The 17,072-nt window shown below is 43.3% G+C and overlaps 18 non-coding genes and 2 pseudogenes across 18 annotated transcripts; all 20 read left to right on the forward strand.

The window, feature by feature from the left end:
- The first annotated feature begins 390 nt into the window (after window positions 1-390).
- LOC142512981 (5S ribosomal RNA) lies at window positions 391-507 on the forward strand. Its single transcript, XR_012808952.1, has one exon. It is a non-coding gene; the product is annotated as a 5S ribosomal RNA (ribosomal RNA).
- Window positions 508-1,189: 682 nt separating this feature from the next.
- LOC142515960 (5S ribosomal RNA) lies at window positions 1,190-1,308 on the forward strand. The gene has a single exon (XR_012811779.1). It is a non-coding gene; the product is annotated as a 5S ribosomal RNA (ribosomal RNA).
- Window positions 1,309-1,986: 678 nt separating this feature from the next.
- Window positions 1,987-2,105, forward strand: LOC142510010 (5S ribosomal RNA). Its single transcript, XR_012808151.1, has one exon. It is a non-coding gene; the product is annotated as a 5S ribosomal RNA (ribosomal RNA).
- A 696-nt stretch (window positions 2,106-2,801) lies between these two features.
- On the forward strand, window positions 2,802-2,915 carry LOC142512872 (5S ribosomal RNA; annotated as a pseudogene).
- Window positions 2,916-3,600: 685 nt separating this feature from the next.
- On the forward strand, window positions 3,601-3,719 carry LOC142514088 (5S ribosomal RNA). The gene has a single exon (XR_012809999.1). It is a non-coding gene; the product is annotated as a 5S ribosomal RNA (ribosomal RNA).
- A 682-nt stretch (window positions 3,720-4,401) lies between these two features.
- On the forward strand, window positions 4,402-4,520 carry LOC142508135 (5S ribosomal RNA). Its single transcript, XR_012806363.1, has one exon. It is a non-coding gene; the product is annotated as a 5S ribosomal RNA (ribosomal RNA).
- A 682-nt stretch (window positions 4,521-5,202) lies between these two features.
- On the forward strand, window positions 5,203-5,323 carry LOC142514431 (5S ribosomal RNA). The gene has a single exon (XR_012810324.1). It is a non-coding gene; the product is annotated as a 5S ribosomal RNA (ribosomal RNA).
- A 682-nt stretch (window positions 5,324-6,005) lies between these two features.
- LOC142508170 (5S ribosomal RNA) lies at window positions 6,006-6,126 on the forward strand. The gene has a single exon (XR_012806398.1). It is a non-coding gene; the product is annotated as a 5S ribosomal RNA (ribosomal RNA).
- Window positions 6,127-7,209: 1,083 nt separating this feature from the next.
- Window positions 7,210-7,328, forward strand: LOC142512086 (5S ribosomal RNA; annotated as a pseudogene).
- Window positions 7,329-7,951: 623 nt separating this feature from the next.
- Window positions 7,952-8,070, forward strand: LOC142513893 (5S ribosomal RNA). Its single transcript, XR_012809816.1, has one exon. It is a non-coding gene; the product is annotated as a 5S ribosomal RNA (ribosomal RNA).
- Window positions 8,071-9,485: 1,415 nt separating this feature from the next.
- On the forward strand, window positions 9,486-9,604 carry LOC142515137 (5S ribosomal RNA). Its single transcript, XR_012810996.1, has one exon. It is a non-coding gene; the product is annotated as a 5S ribosomal RNA (ribosomal RNA).
- A 684-nt stretch (window positions 9,605-10,288) lies between these two features.
- On the forward strand, window positions 10,289-10,407 carry LOC142513364 (5S ribosomal RNA). The gene has a single exon (XR_012809315.1). It is a non-coding gene; the product is annotated as a 5S ribosomal RNA (ribosomal RNA).
- Window positions 10,408-11,091: 684 nt separating this feature from the next.
- On the forward strand, window positions 11,092-11,214 carry LOC142508937 (5S ribosomal RNA). The gene has a single exon (XR_012807133.1). It is a non-coding gene; the product is annotated as a 5S ribosomal RNA (ribosomal RNA).
- Window positions 11,215-11,846: 632 nt separating this feature from the next.
- Window positions 11,847-11,965, forward strand: LOC142509947 (5S ribosomal RNA). The gene has a single exon (XR_012808092.1). It is a non-coding gene; the product is annotated as a 5S ribosomal RNA (ribosomal RNA).
- Window positions 11,966-12,647: 682 nt separating this feature from the next.
- On the forward strand, window positions 12,648-12,766 carry LOC142509426 (5S ribosomal RNA). The gene has a single exon (XR_012807600.1). It is a non-coding gene; the product is annotated as a 5S ribosomal RNA (ribosomal RNA).
- Window positions 12,767-13,386: 620 nt separating this feature from the next.
- On the forward strand, window positions 13,387-13,505 carry LOC142506423 (5S ribosomal RNA). Its single transcript, XR_012804717.1, has one exon. It is a non-coding gene; the product is annotated as a 5S ribosomal RNA (ribosomal RNA).
- A 641-nt stretch (window positions 13,506-14,146) lies between these two features.
- LOC142507625 (5S ribosomal RNA) lies at window positions 14,147-14,265 on the forward strand. The gene has a single exon (XR_012805878.1). It is a non-coding gene; the product is annotated as a 5S ribosomal RNA (ribosomal RNA).
- A 683-nt stretch (window positions 14,266-14,948) lies between these two features.
- Window positions 14,949-15,066, forward strand: LOC142506735 (5S ribosomal RNA). The gene has a single exon (XR_012805017.1). It is a non-coding gene; the product is annotated as a 5S ribosomal RNA (ribosomal RNA).
- Window positions 15,067-15,748: 682 nt separating this feature from the next.
- Window positions 15,749-15,867, forward strand: LOC142515672 (5S ribosomal RNA). Its single transcript, XR_012811505.1, has one exon. It is a non-coding gene; the product is annotated as a 5S ribosomal RNA (ribosomal RNA).
- A 684-nt stretch (window positions 15,868-16,551) lies between these two features.
- LOC142514490 (5S ribosomal RNA) lies at window positions 16,552-16,669 on the forward strand. The gene has a single exon (XR_012810380.1). It is a non-coding gene; the product is annotated as a 5S ribosomal RNA (ribosomal RNA).
- Window positions 16,670-17,072: the final 403 nt, after the last annotated feature.

Consider the following 17,072-nt stretch of genomic DNA (forward strand, 5'->3'; position numbering starts at 1 on the left):
GGAAGTTCGAATTCGATTCCGGTTCCTTTTATCGTATCCTAGGCATAATAATAGTTTTACATTCGTTATTTCCTTCTTCTTATTTTTTTTTCTATTTTCTGGAACATTTATCGATTTTGTTGTCGTGAGCCGGTTCTGTGCGAAGGGTATGACGCAGATTACTCCGGAGACGGTTAACTCATTAAAAACAATTATTTCGACTGTTTTATCCATAATTTACGTAAACGGTCGCGACACGAGGTCTTCCCAGGAGGTCACCCATCCTACTCTGCCATCGCGCCAGAACGCTTAACTTCATGGTTATGATTGGGCGAGAGTGCCGCGTGTTTCCATCGCCGCCCGCTCCACACGTACTCGAGGGATATAAGAATAAACATCCCACTCAATGTCGGGTGCGATCATACCAGCACTAATGCACCGGATCCCATCAGAACTCCGAAGTTAAGCGTGCTTGGGCGAGAGCTACTAGGATGGGTGACCCCCTGGGAAGTCCTCGTGTTGCACCCCTTTTCGTGTTTTTCTATTTTTGATTACTTGTTGACAGACGATTTTCGGCTCAAATCATCTGAATCTCGATCGGGACCAGATAAGACATGTGAAATGAAAGTAGCTCGGGCACTGCCGGATTTGGACAAAATTGTAGGCTAATTTGATTGTAAACGGGCAAACGGACGAGACTCATTACTACGCAATGAGCTGACGAGATTTTAGCCGAATTCCTTCTCTAAGACCCTCTAATTTGCGATTTACCGCTTCTGTTAAGCTTTCGTTTCCTCGAGAAATCCGCTTAGGAAGTTCGAAATTCGATTCCGGTTCCATTTTATCGTATCCCAGGCATAATAATAGCTTTACATTCGTTATTTCCTTCTTCTTATTTTTTTTTATTTTCTGGGAACATTTATCGATTTTTGTTGTCGTGAGCCGGTTCTGTGCGGAAGGGTATGACGCAGATTACTCCGGAGACGGTTAACTCATTAAAAACAATTATTTCGACTGTTTTATCCATAATTTACGTAAACGGTCGCGACACGAGGTCTTCCCAGGGAGGTCACCCATCCTAGCTCTGCCATCGCGCCAGAACGCTTAACTTCATGGTTATGATTGGGCGAGAGCAGTGCCGCGTGTTGTCCATCGCCGCCCGCTCCACACGTACTCGAGGGATATAAGAATAAACATCCCACTCAATGTCGGGTGCGATCATACCAGCACTAATGCACCGGATCCCATCAGAACTCCGAAGTTAAGCGTGCTTGGGCGAGAGCAGTACTAGGATGGGTGACCCCCTGGGAAGTCCTCGTGTTGCACCCTTTTCGTGTTTTTCTATTTTTGATTACTTGTTGACAGACGATTTTCGGCTCAAATCATCTGAATCTCGATCGGACCAGATAAGACATGTGAAATGAAAGTAGCTCGGGCACTGCCGGATTTGGACAAAATTGTAGGCTAATTTGATTGTAAACGGGCAAACGGACGAGACTCATTACTACGCAATGAGCTGACGAGATTTTAGCCGAATTCCTTCTCTAAGACCCTCTAATTTGCGATTTACCGCTTCTGTTAAGCTTTCGTTTCCTCGAGAAATCCGCTTAGGAAGTTCGAAATTCGATTCCGGTTCCATTTTATCGTATCCCAGGCATAATAATAGCTTTACATTCGTTATTTCCTTCTTCTTATTTTTTTTCTATTTTCTGGGAACATTTATCGATTTTTGTTGTCGTGAGCCGGTTCTGTGCGGAAGGGTATGACGCAGATTACTCCGGAGACGGTTAACTCATTAAAAACAATTATTTCGACTGTTTTATCCATAATTTACGTAAACGGTCGCGACACGAGGTCTTCCCAGGGAGGTCACCCATCCTAGCTCTGCCATCGCGCCAGAACGCTTAACTTCATGGTTATGATTGGGCGAGAGCAGTGCCGCGTGTTGTCCATCGCCGCCCGCCCACACACTCGAGGGATATAAGAATAAACATCCCACTCAATGTCGGGTGCGATCATACCAGCACTAATGCACCGGATCCCATCAGAACTCCGAAGTTAAGCGTGCTTGGGCGAGAGCAGTACTAGGATGGGTGACCCCCTGGGAAGTCCTCGTGTTGCACCCCTTTTCGTGTTTTTTCTATTTTTGATTACTTGTTGACAGACAATTTTCGGCTCATATCATCTGAATCTCTCGAGGACCAAGATAAGACATGTTAAATAAAGTAGCTCGGGCACTGCCGGATTTGGACAAAATTGTAGGCTAATTTGATTGTAAACGGGGCAAACGGAATGAGACTCATTACTACGCAATGAGCTGCACGAGATTTAGCCGAATTCCTTCTCTAAGACCCTCTAATTTGCGATTTACCGCTTCTGTTAAGCTTTCGTTTCCTCGAGAAATCCGCTTAGGAAGTGCGAAATTCGATTCCTGGTTCCATTTATCGTATCCCAAGCATAATAATTGCTGTACATTCGTTATTGTCCTTCTTCTTATTTTTTTTCTATTTTCTAGGAAACATTTATCGATTTTTGTGTTGTGAGCTTGGTTCTGTGCGGAAGGGTATAAGACGGAGGAGAGTACTTCCGGGAACGGATTAACTCATTAAAACAATTATTTCGACTGTTTTATCCATAATTTACGTAAACGGTCGCGACACGAGTCTTCCCAAGGAGCTCACCCATCCTACCTCGCTATCGCGCCAGAACGTTAAACTTCATGGTTATGATTGGGCTGAGAGCAGTGCCGCGTGTTGTCTATCGCCCGCCCACGCTCCACACGTACTCGAGGGATATAAGAATAACATCCCACTCAATATTGGGTGTGCGATCATACCAGCACTAATGCACCGGATCCATCAGAAACTCCGAAGTTAAGCGTTCTTGGCGAGAGAGTACTAGAATGGTGCCCCCTGGGAAGTCCTGTGTTGCACCCCTTTTCGTGTTTTTCTATTTTGATTACTTGTTGACAGACGATTTTCGGCTCAAATCATCTGAATCTCGATCGAGACCAGATAAGACATGTGAAATGAAAGTAGCTCGGGCACTGCCGGATTTGGACAAAATTGTAGGCTAATTTGATTGTAAACGGGCAAACGGACGAGACTCATTACTACGCAATGAGCTGACGAGATTTTAGCCGAATTTCTTCTCTAAGACCCTCTAATTTGCGATTTACCGCTTCTGTTAAGCTTTCGTTTCCTCGAGAAATCCGCTTAGGAAGTTCGAAATTCGATTCCGGTTCCATTTTATCGTATCCCAGGCATAACAATTTCCTTACATTCGTTATTTTCTTCTTCTTATTTTTTTTTTCTATTTTCTGAGTACATTTATCGATTTTTGTTGTCGTGAGCCTGTTCTGTGCGGAAGGATATGACGTAGATTACTCCGGAGACGGATAACTCATTAAAAACAATTATTTCGACTGTTTTATCCATAATTTACGTAAACGGTCGCATCAAGAGGTCTTCCCAAGGAGGTCACCTATCCTAGCTCTGCCATCGCGCCAGAACGCTTAACTTCATGGTTATGATTGGGCGAGAGCAGTGCCGCGTGTTGTCCATCGCCGTTCGCTTCCACACGTACTCGAGGGATATAAGAATAAACATCCCACTCAATGTCGGGTGCTATCATACCAGCAATAATGCACCGGATCCCATCAGAACTCCGAAGTTAAGCGTGCATGGGCGAGAGCAGTACTAGGGTGGGTGACCCCCTGGGAAGTCCTCGTGTTGCACCCCTTTTCGTGTTTTTTATTTTTGATTACTTGTTGACAGACGATTTTTGGCTCAAATCATCTGAATCTCGATCGGGACAAGTTAAGACATGTGAAATCAACGTAGCTCGGGCACTGCCGGATTTGAACAAAATTGTAGGCTAATTTGATTGTAAACGGGCAAGTGGACGAGATTCATTCTACGCAATGAGCTGACGAGATTTTAGCCGAATTCCTTCCCAAAGACCCCTCTAATTTGCGAGTTACCGCTTCTGTTAAGCTTTCGTTTCCTCGAGAAATCCGCTTAGGAAGTTCGAAATTCGATTCTAATTCCATTTTATCGTATCCCAAGAATAATAATAGCTTTACATTCGTTATTTCCTTCTTCTTATTTTTTTTTTCTATTTTCTGGGAACATTTATCTATTTTTGTTGTCGTGAGCCGGTTCTGTGCCGAAGGTATGACGCAGATTACTTCGGAGACGGTTAACTCATTAAAACAATTATTTCGACTATTTTATCTATAATTTACGTAAACGGTCTCGACACGAGGTCTTCCCAGGGAGGTCACCCATCCTACCTCTGCCATCGCGCCAGAACGCTTAACTTCATGGTTATGATTGGGCGAGAGCTGTGCCGCGTGTTGTCCATCGCCACCCGCTCCACATGTACTCGAGGGATATAAGAATAAACATCCCACTCAATGTCGGGTGCGATCATACCAGCACTAATGAACCGGATCCCATCAGAACTCCAAAGTTAAGCGTGCTTGGGCGAGAGCAGTACTAGGATGGGTGACCCCCTGAGAAGTCCTCCAGTTGCATCTCTTTTCGTGTTTTTCTATTTTTGATTACTTGTTGACAGACGATTTTCGGCTCAAATCAACTGAATCTCGATCAGGACCAGATAAGACAGGTGAAATGAAAGTAGCTCTGGCACTGCCGGATTTGGACAAAATTGTAGGCTAATTTGATTGTAAAGGGGCGAACGCACGAGACTCCTTACTACGCAATGAGCTGACGAGATTTTAGCCGAATTCCTTCTCTAAGACCCTCTAATTTGCGATTTACCGCTTCTGTTAAGCTTTCGTTTCCTCGAGAAATCCGCTTAGGAAGTTCGAAATTCGATTCCGGTTCCATTTTATCGTATCCCAGGCATAATAATAGCTTTACATTCGTTATTTCCTTCTTCTTATTTTTTTTCTATATTCTGGGAACATTTATCGATTATTGTTTTCGTGAGCCGGTTCTGTGCGGAAGATTATGACGCAGATAACTCCGGAGACGGTTAACTCATTAAAAAATTATTTCGACTGTTTTATCCATAATTTTCGTAAACGGTCGCGACACGAGGTCTTCCCAGGGAGGTCACCCATCCTAGCTCTGCCATCGCGCCAGAACGCTTAAATTCATGGTTCTGATTGGGCGAGAGACAGTGCCGCGTGTTGTCCATCGCCGCCCGCTCCACACGTACTCGAGGGATATAAGAATAAACATCCCACTCAATGTTGGGTGCGATCATACCAGCACTAATGCACCGGATCCCATCAGAACTCCGAAGTTAAGCGTGCTTGGGCGAAAGCGCAGTACTAGGATGGGTGACCCCCTGGGAAGTCCTCGTGTTGCACCCCTTTTCGTGTTTTTTCTATTTTGATTATTTGTTGACAGACGATTTTCGGCTCAAATCATCTGAATCTCGATCGGGACCAGATAAGACATGTTAAATGAAAGTAGCTCGGGCACTGCCGGATTTGGACAAAATTGTAGGCTAATTTGATTGTAAATAGGCAAACGGACGAGACTCATTACTACGCAATGAGCTGACGAGATTTTAGCCGAATTCGTTCTCTAAGACCCTCTAATTTGCGATTTACCGCTTCTGTTAAGATTTCGTTTCCTCGAGAAATCCGCTTAGAAAGTTCGAAATTCGATTCTGGTTACATTTTATCGTATCCCAAGAATAATAATAGCTTTACATTCGTTATTTCCTTCTTCTTATTTTTTTTTCTATTTTCTGGGAACATTTATCGATTTTTGTTGTCGTGAGCCGGTTCTGTGCGGAAGGGTATGACGCAGATTACACCGGAGACGGTTAACTCATTAAAAACAATTATTTCGACTGTTTTATCCATAATTTACGTAAACGGTCGCGACACGAGGTCTTCCCAGGGAGGTCACCATCCTACCTCTGCCATCCGCGCCAGAACGCTTAACTTCATGGTTATATTGGGCGAGAGCAGTGCCGCCTGTTGTCCATCGCCGCCCGCTCCACACGTACTCGAGATATATAAGAATAAACATCCACTCAATGTCGGGTGCTATCATACCAGCACTAATGCACCGGATTCAATCAGAACTCCGAAGTTAAGAGCGTGCCTGGGCGAGAGCAGTACTAGGATGGGTGACCCCCTGGGAAGTCCTCGTGTTGCAACCCTTTTCGTGTTTTTCTATTTTTGATTACTTGTTGACAGATGATTTTCGGCTCAAATCATATGAATCTCGATCGGGACCAGATAAGACATGTGAAATGAAAGTAGCTCAGGCACTGCCAAATTTGGACAAAATTGTAGGCTAATTTGAATGTAAACGGGCAAACGGACGATACTCATTGTTACGCAATGAGCTGACGAGATTTTCGCCGAATTTCTTCTCTAAGACCCTCTAATTTGCGATTTACCGCTCTTGCTAAACTTTCGTTTCATCGAGAAATCCGCTTAGGAAGTTCGAAATTCGATTCCGGTGCCATTTTATCGTATCCCAGGCATAATAATTGCTTTACATTCGTTATTTCCTTATTCTTATTTTTAATCTATTTTCTGGGAACATTTATCGATTTTTGTTGTCGTGAGCCGGTTCTGTACGGAAGGGTATGACACAGATTACCCCAGAGACGGTTAACTCATTAAAAAAAATTATTTCGACTGAAATCAACATAGCTCGGGCACTGCCGGATTTGGACAAAATTGTAGACTAATTTGATTGTAAACGGGCAAACGAACGAGACTCATTCCTACGCAATGAGCTGGTGAGATTTTAGCCGAATTCCTTCTCTAAGACCCTCTATTTGCGATTTTCCGCTTCTGTTGAGCTTTCGTTTCCTCGAGAAATCCGTTTAGGAAGTACGAAATTTGATTCTCGTTCCATTTTAACGTATCCCAGGCATAATAATAGCTTTACATTCGCTATTTCCTTCTTCTTATTTTTTTTTTCTATTTTTTGAGTACATTTATCGATTTTTGTTGTCGTGAGCCGGTTCTGTGCGGAAGGGTATGACGCAGATTACTCCGGAGACGGATAACTCATAAAAAACAATTATTTCGACTGTTTTATCTATAATTTACGTAAACAGTCGCATCAAGAGGTCTTCTCAGGGAGGTCACCCATCCTAGAACTGCCATCGCGCCAGAACGCTTAACTTCATGGTTCTTATTGGGCGAGAGCAGCGCCGCGTGTTGTCCATCGCCGCCCGCTCCACACGTACTTAAGGGATATAAGAATAAACATCCCACTCAATATCATGAGCGATCATACCAGCACTAATGCACCGGATCCCACCATAATTCCGAAGTTAAGCGTGCTTGGGAGAGAGCAGTACTAGGATGGGTGACTCCCTGGAAAGTCCTCGTGTTGCACCCCTTTTCGTGTTTTTGTATTTTTGATTACTTGTTGACAGACGATTTTAGGCTCAAATCATCTGAATCTCGATCGGGACCAGATAAGACATGGGAAATCAACGTAGCTCGGGCACTGCCGGATTTGGACAAAATTGTAGGCTAATTTGATTGTAAACGGGCAAACGAACAAGACTCATCACTCCGCAATGAGCTGGCGAGATTTTAGCCGAATTCTTTTTTTAAGACCCTCTAATTTGCGATTTTCCGCTTCTGTTAAGCTTCTGTTTTCTCGAGAAATCCGTTTAGGAAGTCCAAAATTCGATTCCGGTTCCATTTTATCGTATCCCAGGCATAATAATAGCTTTACATTCGTTATTTTCTTCTTGTTTTGTTTTTTCCCATTTTCTGGGAGCATTTAACAATTTTTGTTGTCGTGAGCCTGTTCTCTGCGGAAGGGTATAACGTAGATTACACCGGAGACGGTTAACTCATTAAAAATAATTATTTCTACTATTTAGCCATAATTTACGTAAACGGTCGCGACACGAGGACTGCCCAAGGAGGTCACCCATCCTAGCTATGCCATCGCGCCGTCCGCTCCACACGTACTCGAAGGATATAAGAAAAAACATCCCACTCAATTTCAGGTGCGATCATACCAGCACTAATGCACCGGATCCCATTAGAACTCTGAAGTTAAGAGTGCTTGGGCGAGTGCAGTACTAGGATGGGTGACCATCTGAGAAGTCCTCGTGTTGCACCCCTTTTCGTGTTTTTCTATTTTTGATTACTTGTTGACAGACGATTTTCGGCTCAAATCATTTGAATCTCGATCGGGACCAGATAAGACATGTGAAATCAACATGGCTCGGGCACTCCCGGAGTTGGACAAAATTGTAGGCTAATTTGATTGTGAACGGGCAAGCGAACGAGACTCATTACTCCGCAATGAGCTGGCGAGATTTTAGCCGAATTTCTTCTCTAAGACCCTCTAATTTGCGATTTTCCGCTTCTGTTAAGCTTTCAGACGATTTTGGCTCAAATCATCTGAATTTGCGATTTTCCGCTTCTGTTAAGCTTTCAGACGCTTCTCTAAGAGTGCTTGGGCGAGAGCAGTACTAGGATGGTTGACCCCATGGGAAGTCCCCGTGTTGCACCCTTTTTCGTGTTTTTCTATTTTTGATTACTTTTTGACAGACGATTTTGGCTCAAATCATCTGAATCTCGATCGGGACCAGATAAGACATGTGAAATCAACGTGGCTCGGGCACTGCCGGATCTGGACAAAATTGTAGGCTAATTTTATTGTAAACGGGCAAACGGACGAGACTCATTACTACGCAATGAGCTGACGAGATTTTAGCCGAATTCCTTCTCTAAGACCATCTAATTTGCTATTTACCGCTTCTGTTAAGCTTTCGTTTCCTCGAGAAATCCGCTTAGGAAGTTCGAAATTCGATTCCGGTTCCATTTTATCGTATCCCAGGCATAATAATAGCTTTACATTCGTTATTTCCTTCTTCTTATTTTTTTTCTATTTTCTAGGAACAATTATCGATTTTTGTTGTCGTGAGCCGGTTCTGTGCGGAAGGGTATGACGCAGATTACCCCAGAGATGGTTAACACATTAAAAAAATTATTTCGACTGAAATCAACGTAGCTCGGCCACTGCCGGATTTAGACAAAATTGTAGGCTAATTTGATTGTAAACGGGCAAACGAACGAGACTCGTTATTACGCAATGAGCTGGTGAGATTTTAGCCGAATTCCTTCTCTAAGACACTCTAATTTGCGATTTTCCGCTTCTGTTGAGCTTCCTTTTCCTCGAGAAATCCGTTTACATTCGCTATTTCCTTCTTCTTATTTTTTTTTCTATTTTCTGAGTACATTTATCGATTTTTGTTGTCGTGAGCCGGTTCTGTGCGGAAGGGTATGACGCAGATTACTCCGGAGACGGATAACTCATTTAAAACAATTATTTCGACTGTTTTATCCATAATTTACGTAAACGGTCGTGACACGAGTACTTCCCAGGGAGGTTACCCATCCTAGCTCGGCCATCGCGCCAGAATGCTTACCTTCATGGTTCTGATTGGGCGAGAGCAGTGCCGCGTGTTGTCCATTGTCGCCTTCTCCACACGTACTCTTGAGATATAAGAATAAACATCCACTCAATGTCGGGTGCGATCATACCAGCACTAATGCACCGGATCCCATCAGAACTCCGAAGCTAAGCGTTCTTGGACGAGAGCAGTACAAGGATGGGTGACCACCTGGGAAGTCCTCGTGTTGCACCCATTTTCGTGTTTTTCTATTTTTGATTACTTGTTGACAGACGATTTTCGGCTCAAATCATCTGAATCTCGATCGGGACCAGATAAGACATGAGAAATCAACGTAGCTCGGGCACTGCCGGATTTGGACAAAATTGTAGCCTAATTTGATTGGTAACGGGCAAACGAACGAGACTCATTACTCCGCAATGAGCTGGCTAGATTTTAGCCGAATTCCTTCTCTAAGACCCTCTAATTTGCGATTTTCCGCTTCTGTTAAGCTTCCGTTTTCTCGAGTAATCCGCTTAGTAAGTTCGAAATTCAATTTCGGTTCCACTTTATCGTATCCCAGGCATAATAAAAGCTTTACATTCGATATTTTCTTCTTCTTATTTTTTTCCTATTTTTTGGGAACATTTAGCGATTTTTATTGTCGTGAGCCGGTTCTGTGCGGAAGGGTATGACCCAGATTACTCCAAAGACAATCAACTCGTTAAAAACAATTATTTTGAATGTTTTATCCATAATTTACGTAAAGGGTCGCGACACGAGGACTTCCCAGGGAGGTCATCCATCCTAGCTCTGCCATCGCGCCAGAACGCTTAACTTCATGGTTCTGATTGGGAGAGAACAGTGCCGCGTGTTGTCCATCGCCGCCCGCTCCACACATACTCGAAGGATATAAGAATAAACATCCAACTCAATATCAGGGTGCGATCATACCAGCACTAATGCACAAGATCCCATCAGAACTCCGAAGTTAAGCGTGCTTGGGCGAGAGCAGTACTAGGATGGGTGACCCCCTGGGAAGTCCTCGTGTTGCACCCCTTTTCGTGTTTTTCTATTTTTGATTACTTGATGACAGACGATTTTCGGCTCAAATCATCTGAATCTTGATCAGGAATAGATAAAACATGTGAAATCAACGTAGCTCAGGCACTGCCAGATTTGGACAAAATTGTAGACTAATTTGATTTTAAACGGGGAAAACGAACGAGACTCATTACTCCGTAATGAGCTTGCGAGATTTTAGCCAAATTCCTTCTTTATGACCCTCTAATTTGCGATTTTCCGCTTCTGTTAAGCTTCCGTTTCCTCGAGAAATCCGCTTAGGAAGTTCGAAATTCGATTTCGGTTCCACTTTATCGTATCTCAGGCATAATAAAAGCATTACATTCGCTATTTTCTTCTTCTTATTTTTTTCCTATTTTCTGGGAACATTTATCGATTTTTGTTGTCGTGAGCCGGTTCTGTGCCGAATGGTATGACCCAGATTACTACGGAGACGGTTAACTCATTAAAAACAATTATGTCGACTATTTTATCCGTAATTTACGTAAACGGTAGCGACACGAGGACTTCCAAGAAAGGTCACCCATCCTAGCTCTGCCATCGTGCCAGAACGCTTAACTTCATGGTTCTGATTGGACGAGAGCAGTGCCGCGTGTTGTCCATCGCCGCCCGCTCCACACATACTCGAAGGATATAAGAATAAACATCCCACTCAATATCAAGTGCGATCATACCAGCACTAATGCACTGGATCCCATCAGAACTCCGAAGTTAAGCGTGCATGGGCGAGAGCAGTACTAGGATGGGTGACCGACCCCTTGGGAAGTCCTCGTGTTGCAACCCTTTTCGTGTTTTTCTATTTTTTATTACTTGTTGACAGACGATTTTCGGCTCAAATCATCTGAATCTCGATCGGGACCAGATGAGACATGTGAAATCAACGTAGCTCGGGCACTGCCGGATTTGGACAAAATTGTTGCCAAACGAACGAGAATCATTACTCCGCAATGAGCTTGCGAGATTTCAGCCGAATTTCTTCTCTAAAACCCTCTAATTTGCGATTTTCGCTTCTGTTAAGCTTCCGTTTCCTCGAGAAATCCGATTAGGAAGTCCGAAATTTTATTCCGGTTCCATTTTATCTTATCACAGGCATAATAATAGTTTTATATTCGCTATTTTCTTCTTCTTATTTTTTTTTCCATTTTCTGGGAATACTTACTCCGGATACGGCTTACTCATTACTCCGTATACGGCTTGCTCATTAAAAACAATTATTTTGACTGTTTTATCCATAATTTACGTAAACGGTCGTGACACGAGTACTTCCCAGGGAGGTTACCTATCCTAGCTCTGCCATCGCGCCAGAACGCTTAACTTCATGGTTCTGATTGGGCGAGAGCAGTGCCGCGTGTTGTCCATCGTCGCCTTCTCTACACGTGCTATTGGGATATAAGAATAAACATCCAATCAATGTCGGGTGCGATCATACCAGCACAAATGCACCGGATCCCATCAGAACTCCGAAGCTAAGCGTGCTTGGACGAGAGCAGTACTAGGATGGGTGACCACCTGGGAAGTCCTCGTGTTGCACCCCTTTTCGTCTTTTTCTATTCTTGATTACCTGTTCACAGACGATTTTCGGCTCAAATCATCTGAATCTCAATCGGGACCAGATAATAGATGTGAAATAAACGTAGCTCGGGCACGGCTGGATTTGGACAAAAATGTAGCCTAATTTGATTGTAAACGGGCAAACGAACGAGACTCATTACTCCGCAATGAGCTGGCTAGATTTTAGCCGAATTCCTTCTCTAAAACCCTCTAATTTGCGATTTTCCGCTTCTGTTAAGCTTCCGTTTCCTCGAGTAATCCGCTTAGTAAGTTCGAAATTCAATTTCGGTTCCACTTTATCGTATCCCAGGCATAATAAAAGCTTTACATTCGCTATTTTCTTCTTCTTATTTTTTTCCTATTTTCTGGGAACATTTAGAGATTTTTGTTGTCGTGAGCCGGTTCTGTGCGGAAGGGTATGACCCAGATTACTCCAGAGACGATTAACTCATTAAAAACAATTATTTGAATGTTTTATCCATAATTTACGTAAACGGTCGCGACACGAGGATTTCCCAGGGAGGTCACCCATCCTAGCTCTGCCATCGCGCCAGAACGCTTAACTTCATGGTTCTGATTGGGCGAGAGCAGTGCCGCGTGTTGTCCATCGCTGCCCGCTCCACAAATACTCGAAGGATATAAGATTAAACATCCAACTCAATATCGGGTGCGATCATACAAGCACTAATGCACGGGATCCCATCAGAACTCCGAAGTTAAGCGTGCTTGGGCGAGAGCAGTGATAAGATGGGTGACCCCCTGAGAAGTCCTCGTGTTGTACCCTTTTTCATGTTTTTCTATTTTTGATTACTTAATGACAGACAATTTTTGGCTCAAATCCTCTGAATCTCGATCAGGAATAGATAAAACATGTGAAATCAACGTAGCTCGGACACTGCCGGATTTGGACAAAATTGTAGACTAATTTGATTGTAAACTTGCAAACGAACGAGACTCATTACTCCGCAATGGGCTTGCGAGATTTTAGCCAAATTCCTTCTTTAAGACCCTCTAATTTGCGATTTTCCGCTTCTGTTAAGCTTCCGTTTCCTCGAGAAATCCGCTTAGGAAGTTCGAAATTCGATTTCAGTTCCACTTTATTGTATCGCAGGCATAATAAAGCTTTACATTCGCTATTTTCTTCTTCTTATTTTTTTCCTATTTTCTAAGAACATTTATCAATTTTTGTTGTCGTGAGCCGGTTCTGTGCCGAATGGTATGACCCAGATTACTCCGGAGACGGTTAACTCATTAAAAACAATTATGTCGACTGTTTTATCCATAATTTACGTAAACGGTCGCGACACGAGGACTTTCAAGGGCGGTCACCCATCCTTGCTCTGCCATCGCCGCCCGCTCCACACATACGCGAGGCATATAAGAATAAAAATCACACTCAATGTGGGGTGCGATCATACCAGCACTAATGCACCGAATCCCATCAGAACTCCGAAGTTAAGCGTGCTTGGGCGAGACCAGTACTAAGATGGGTGACCCCATGGAAAGTCCTCATGTTGCACCCCTTTTCGTGTTTTTCTATTTTTGATTACTTGTTGACAGATGACTTTTGACTCAAATAATCTGAATCTCGATCATGGACCAGATAAGACATGTGAAATCAACGTAGCTCGGGCACTGCCGGATTTGGACAAAATTGTAGGCTAATTTGATTGTAAACGGGCAAACGGACGAGACTCATTACTACGCAATGAGCTGACGAGATTTTAGTCGAATTCCTTCTCTAAGACCCTCTAATTTGCGATTTACCGCTTCTGTTAAGCTTTCGTTTCCTCGATAAATCCGCTTAGAAAGTTTGAAATTCGATTCCGGTTCCATTTTATTGTATCCCAAACATAATAATTGCTTTACATTCGCTATTTTCTTCTTTTTACGTGAGCCGGTTCTATACAGAAGGGTATTACGTAGATTACTCCGGAGACGTTTAACTCATTAAAAACAATTATTTCGACTGTTTTATCCATAATTTACGTAAACGGTCGTGACACGAGTACTTCCCAGGGAGGTTACCCATCCTAGCTCTCCCATCGCACTAGAACGCTAAACTTCATGGTTCTGATTAGGCGAGAGCAGTGCCTCGTGTTGTCCATCGTCGCTTTCTCCACACGTACTCTTGGGATATAAGAATAAACATCCACTCAATGTCGGGTGCGATCATACCAGCACTAATTCACCGGATCCCATCAGAACTCCAAAGTTAAGCGTGCTTGGGCGAGAGCAGTACTAGGATAGGTGACCCCCAGGGAACTCCTCGTGTTCCATCCCCTTTTCGTGTTTTTCTATTTTTGATTACTTGTTGACAGACGATTTTCGGCTCAAATCATCTGAATCTCGATCGGGACCTGATAAGACATGTGAAATCAACGTAGCTCGGGCACTGCCGGATTCGGACAAAATTGTAGCCTAATTTATTGTAAACGGGCAAACGAATGAGACTCATTACTCCGCAATGAGCTTGGGAGATTTTAACCAAATTCCTTCTCTAAGACCCTCTAATTTGCGATTTTCCACTTCTGTTAACCTTCCGTTTCCTCGAGAAATCCGCTTAGCAAGTTCGAAATTCGATTTCGGTTCCACTTTATCGCAACCCATGCATAAGAAAAGCTTTACATTCGCTATTTTCTTCTTCTTATTTTTTTCCTATTTTCTGGGAACATTAAGCGATTTTTGTTGTCGTGAGCCGGTTCTGTGCCGAAGAGTATTACCCAGATTACTCCGGAGACAGTTAACTAATTAAAAACAATTATGTCGACTGTTTTTTCCATAATTTACGTAAACGGTCACGACCCGAGGACTTCCACGGGAGGTCACCCATCATAGCTCTGCCATCGCGCCAGAACACTTAACTTCATGGTTCTGATTGGGCGAGAGCAGTGCCGCGTGTTGTCCATCGCCGCCCGTTCCACCCGTACTCGAGGGATATAAGAATGAACATTCAACTCAATGTCTGGTGCGATCATACCAGCACTAATGCACCGGATCCCATCAGAACTCCGAACTTAAGCGTGCTTGGGCGAGAGCAGTACTAGGATGGTTGACCCCTGGGAAGTCCTTGTGTTGCACCTTTTTTCGTGTTTTTCTATTTTTGATTACTAGTTGACAGACTATTTTCGGCTCAAATCATCTGAATCTCGATTAAGACCAGTTAAGACATGTGACAACAACGTAGCTCGGACACTGCAGGATTTGGACAAAATTGTAGGCTAATTGGATTGTAAACGGGCAAACGAACGAGACTCATTACTCCACAATGAGCTGGCGAGATTTTAGCCGAATTCTTTCACTAAGACACTCAAATTTGCGATTTTCCGCTTCTGTTGAGCTTCTGTTTCCTCGAGAAATCCGTTAAGGAAGTCCGAAATTCGATTCCGGTTCCATTTTATCGTATCCCGGGCATAATAATAGCTTTACATTCGCTATTTTTTTCTTCTTATTTTTTTTCTGTTTTCTGGGAATACTTAGTAATTTTTTTTGTCGTGAGCCGGTTCTATGCAGAAGGGTATTACGTAGATTACTCCGGAGACGTTTAACTCATTAAAAACAATTATTTCGACTGTTTTATCCATAATTTACGTAAACGGTCGTGACACGAGTACTTCCCAGGGAGGTTACCTATCCTAGCTCTCCCATCGCACTAGAACGCTAAACTTCATGGTTCTGATTAGGCGAGAGCAGTGCCTCGTGTTTTCCATCGTCGCTTTCTCCACACGTACTCTTGGGATATAAGAATAAACATCCACTCAATGTCGGGTGCGATCATACCAGCACTAATTCACCGGATCCCATCAGAACTCCAAAGTTAAGCGTGCTTGGGCGAGAGCAGTACTATGATAGGTGACCCCCAGGGAACTCCTCGTGTTGCACCCCTTTTCGTGTTTTTATATTTTTGATTACTTGTTGACAGACGATTTTCGGCTCAAATCATCTGAATCTCGATCGGGACTTGATAAGACATGTGAAATCAAACGTAGCTCGGGCACTGCCGGATTCGGACAAAATTGTAGCCTAATTTGAATGTAAACGGGCAAACGAATGAGACTCATTACTCCGCAATGAGCTTGGGAGATTTTAACAAAATTCCTTCTCTAAGACCCTCTAATTTGCGATTTTCCACTTCTGTTAACCTTCCGTTTCCTCGAGAAATCCGCTTAGCAAGTTCGAAATTCGATTTCGGTTCCACTTTATCGCAACCCATGCATAAGAAAAGCTTTACATTCGCTATTTTCTTCTTCTTATTTTTTTCCTATTTTCTGGGAACATTAAGCGATTTTTGTTGTCGTGAGCCGGTTCTGTGCCGAAGAGTATTACCCAGATTACTCCGGAGACAGTTAACTAATTAAAAACAATTATGTCGACTGTTTTTTCCATAATTTACGTAAACGGTCACGACCCGAGGACTTCCACGGGAGGTCACCCATCATAGCTCTGCCATCGCGCCAGAACACTTAACTTCATGGTTCTGATTGGGCGAGAGCAGTGCCGCGTGTTGTCCATCGCCACCCGTTCCACACGTACTCAAGGGATATAAGAATGAACATTCAACTCAATGTCTGGTGCGATCATACCAGCACTAATGCACCGGATCCCATCAGAACTCCGAAGTTAAGCGTGCTTGGGCGAGAGCAGTACTAGGATGGTTGACCCCTGGGAAGTCCTCGTGTTGCACCCCTTTTCGTGTTTTTCTATTTTTGATTACTTGTTGACATATGATTTTCGGCTCAAATCACTTGAATCTCGATCAGGACCAGATAAGACATGTGAAATCAACGTAGCTCGAACATTGCCGGATTTGGACAAAATTGTAGCCTAATTTGATTGTAAACGGGCAAACGAACGAGACTTTTTACTCTGCAATGAGCTGGCGGGATTTTAGCCGAATTTCTTCTCTAAAACCCTCTAATTTGCGATTTTTCGCTTCTGTTAAGCTTTCATTTCCTCGAGAAATCCGCTTTGGAAGTCCAAAATTTATTCCGGTTCCATTTTATTTTATCCCAGGCATAATAATAGCTTTACATTCGCTATTTTCTTATTCTTATTTTTATTTCTGGTTTCTTGGAATACTTAGCGATTTT

Source organism: Primulina tabacum, chromosome 10, assembly GCF_025594145.1.
Source record: "Primulina tabacum isolate GXHZ01 chromosome 10, ASM2559414v2, whole genome shotgun sequence".
Taxonomy (NCBI): domain Eukaryota; kingdom Viridiplantae; phylum Streptophyta; class Magnoliopsida; order Lamiales; family Gesneriaceae; genus Primulina; species Primulina tabacum.